Source organism: Convolutriloba macropyga, chromosome 7, assembly GCF_964194025.1.
Source record: "Convolutriloba macropyga chromosome 7, txConMacr16.3, whole genome shotgun sequence".
In the NCBI taxonomy this organism is placed as follows: domain Eukaryota; kingdom Metazoa; phylum Xenacoelomorpha; order Acoela; family Convolutidae; genus Convolutriloba; species Convolutriloba macropyga.
This window is the reverse complement of record NC_134474.1, coordinates 65,800,828-65,804,837: the sequence shown is the minus strand read 5'-3', so window position 1 is coordinate 65,804,837 and position 4,010 is coordinate 65,800,828.

Here is a 4,010-nt window from a genome sequence, read left to right as displayed (position 1 = left end):
ACAAATAGAACATAATTGCAACAATCAAACGTACATTCTTCGCTGTGTATATGCGTGTTTGTAGCTTAGAACTTTTAATTGTTGTGTGAAAATTTATTTGTGAAGTATTTGTAGAAGATTCATCGTGATCATCAGAAAAGATTAAAAGAGTGTTAAGAATAAACAAGTTAATAAAAGTCTTTTCGAACTTGAAAACTTACAGTTCGAATCAGAAAAAATGCAAATTATGATGTCATGAACAGTGACGTCACTTTTTAGTTCTATTTTTCACTATTGTGAAAATTGCAACGATTTTAGATCAAATTTGAATATAAGTTAAAATTTGAAGATATGTCGTAAAAATGTTTTAATAGTAATAAAATGAATTTTTACCGAAGTCAAGTTTTTGTAATGATTACAATATTATATAGTAATTACTCACGAATATATAGTGAACACGTGATGTAAACGGCGATTCAACATGTAAATTTAAACTGCTCATTAGAGTAATTAAAACTTTATTAATTATTTTTGGCCTCCAAATTTACAAGCTCCAGCTAAGATTTGAGTACAATTAACAATCGCGTGCGAATCAAAGGTTGGAAACCAATTAGTTGCTTTGAAATTTAATCATGATTTGGTGTGTTATCAAATTGCATGTTGTCAATGGGTGGTTGACTTCAAAGGGAGGGGGAGGGGTTCTTGAAAAATGGGCTTTAACTCGCACTGGATAATTAATTGGCGAGGAAACCCTTGTTTTAATCAACAAAGTACAAGAGTAAGAAAAGTTGAAAGATTTCCCGAACTCTCCAAAGTCAGTCGGGGTTAGGAACTTGGCGGAAGGGCGAAAACCCCAATACCAAAATGGCCAAATTGCCAAAACGCAAAAACAAAAACCAATTTTTAACCCTGTTGTTGTAATTATCAGAAAAGTTTTTAGCGTAATTAATACCGAAAAGAGATAATTTGTAATTTAATTTGGTTATAATGACCCGTTGAACTTGATATTATGAACTATCACTAATGTAAACGAGATGTAATTAACCGCTTAAGAACGATTAGACATGCTAGTAATATTAACTGATAATTGATTGCTCTCAAGCAACGTTTTAGCAATTATATTTGTCATGTGTTCTTTTTATGCAATTTTTTGTTCGACACTTTTGATTTTGTCCTCAGAACCGGAATAAACAGGTAGCACTCGGAGGGCATTAAGTTCTCTAAGAGCCCTATGCCTTACTATACTCTTAGAAAGCCATTCACCAACACTTTGGAGGTGACAAATTTGTGGTGTGAGTAGTAATATAGTGAGCTACACTCCCCGGGGGGGGGGGGGGGGGGGTGAGGTCCCCCATGTATTAAGATAGGGTATAGCGTATTTTTCGGGATTTGGGACCTCCCTAACGTATTAAGATAGGGAATGAATTAGCATGTATTAAGATTAGGTATAGCGGCGTTAATGTATTAAGATAGGGTATAGCCGCCATGTATTAAGATTAGTTATAGCCGGCGACATGTATTAAGATTATGCGCCGACATGTATTAAGATAAGTAATAGCCGCCGACATGTATTGAGATTAGTAATAGCCGCCGACATGTATTAAGATTAGTAATAGCCGCCGACATGTATTGAGATTAGTAATAGCCGCCGACATGTATTAAGATTAGTAATAGCCGCTGCCATGTATTAAGAGTAGTATAGTCGGTGCAAATGTGGGGGGTAGGTTCGGAGACGCTCCTGATAGGCTGAAATTTTGAGGGGAAAAAATCAATGTTTGTGTAGTTATTAAGTGTTTACTTGAGAACAATAGAATCGGCGTGGGTAATTAATTGCTGTAATTATGTGAGGGGTAATTATGTGACAGGTTGAATTTTGTTTACAACTTTTATGTTATTAAATTGTGAAATTAATTGGTGGGGGTTTTCAATTACCCTAGTTATCTGAGGGGTAATTATGTGACATGTTGAATTTTTGTTTACAAATTTTAGGTCAATTGCAAAGATTGTTCCCCTAATTGTTTGAATCAATTGTGTAACAAATGTCTTTTGCGCGCTCATTAATTGGAAAAAATTCAATGATAGAAAAAAAATGAATTAAAATTGTATAAAATTACAGACACAGTATAAATGTAATAGAGAATACTAAAGAATTGTGCTATAGTAAAAGCATTTAAGTTATATGTTGAGTGGTGCTGTATGAATACCGTCAGACTGAACAATGCGCTTAGGGTAGAAATAGGACAGTCCCTTCTTTGTCTGCTCATACGTAGCAACACAATGGTTTATTGTTCTGAACCCTCTATTTGTTGAAGTAAGATTGATAATTTCATCCATCACACGTCGATATTTCTCCATCGGTCCATCTCCGTTCTCTTCTAGTGTTCTTTTATTGAGACCTTTACTGCTGAACTTGTATTTGTCAGACTGTGCATCGTAGCAACAATAAGTTTTGCTACAAAGACAAATCATTTCCGTACATCTGAATTCTTCCTTGAAAAGTCCTGGTTCCCGTTTATCATGCTTCTTATGCTTAGAACAACATGTTCTAGGGAAGAAATTTTGAATAGCATCTGCTTGGAAAGAGTCGTTACAGTCCTGCTTTCTCAATTCTTCCCATTCTTGTTTTTTAGCAGGTCGAATACAATCATACAAATTCTCATGAGCTAAGGCTAAATAGAGGGAATCTGTATCCATCTCTAACTCCTCGAATTTATCCACGTCGCAAAATCTGTCAAAGAAGTTATAGTAGAGCTCCAACATACGTAATTTAGCGTACTGAAGTATGAAGAATCCAACTATTATAGGTTCGCGGTGTTCAATTTTTGATTTTGCTAGCTCAACTTCGTAAAGCTCTTTTGAGACATTGTTCAACCGCTTAAACATTTTCCCATTGATTGCTTTGTGCGTCTTCTCATCGTTCAAATATTTGGTTTCTGTATGTTTGCTTCTGTCCATAATCTGATAACCGTAAGAGCTATTACCCAATAATTTCATAGTCTCAGCAACAACGCTGGAATCAGGATTTTCATCTCCACCTCTTCTAGCGTCTACCACTGACTGTACAAAGGTGTTGAAACATTTGCGCGGCGTGTATTGTACAAATCTATAAATTCTTGTACATTTCAGACCGAGGCTGATGTAGAAATTTAGTAGGGGAGTAATAATTGTTCCATTTTCCAGATTGAAACTTGAAATTAGCATTCGCTGAGGTTGCTTCAGTAAGTTCTTTTCGACAGCGTAATCTCTCATATAATCCCCAATATCAGCTCGACTAACGTTGAAAATTTTAAAAATAGGCGGGAAATTCGAAAACTTGTACTTCAAACCTGTGGGAACTTCCAAATCACATTGTACGTATCCAAACATCTCCCCATCTCTTATTTTAGCTAGTAAAGACTCTTGCTTCAAAGGTAATTTGAAAGGAAAGTTCTTTCTCACGTGATTTCTGACATTTTCTTCTTCTTTAACACTTTCCCACCATTTACACTCCCAGATTTCAACAATCTTATATCCTTTACTTTTTAAGTAATCTCTTCTCAATTCATCATGTTCTCTTTTTCTAATCCCTCTCTGTGTTTCCTCTTCCGAGAGACTTGCTTTAGCTTCCTGACAAGGACAGAAATGAAAGTAACAACCCATGGCTTCAAACACCGTATTACAATGTGTGCAAAATCCGTCTACGCTAAAACAATCAATCTTCTTCTGTTTTCCGGTTGTGTAGTAGCTCTCAATTTTACATTCGGAACGTTGTGATTGAAGATATGACATAACCATGTTATCAAATGTTCGACATCTGTTTGTTCGAGCCCTGAATTTTTGAGAATCTGTATCAAATTCCCATCGAGTGTAAAGTCCAGTGGGCATTTCTTGACACATTGAAAAAGGATAGAGTTGGCTAGCGTCAATACCTACGATAGACTTGCAAAGGTTTTCAGAGTTTCGTATGAAGGTCTGATCAACTACTGCTTTTCTAGTAAAAACAATAGATGGACCACCAGTCATATCCTCACGTATTTTGTCATGTAAATCTT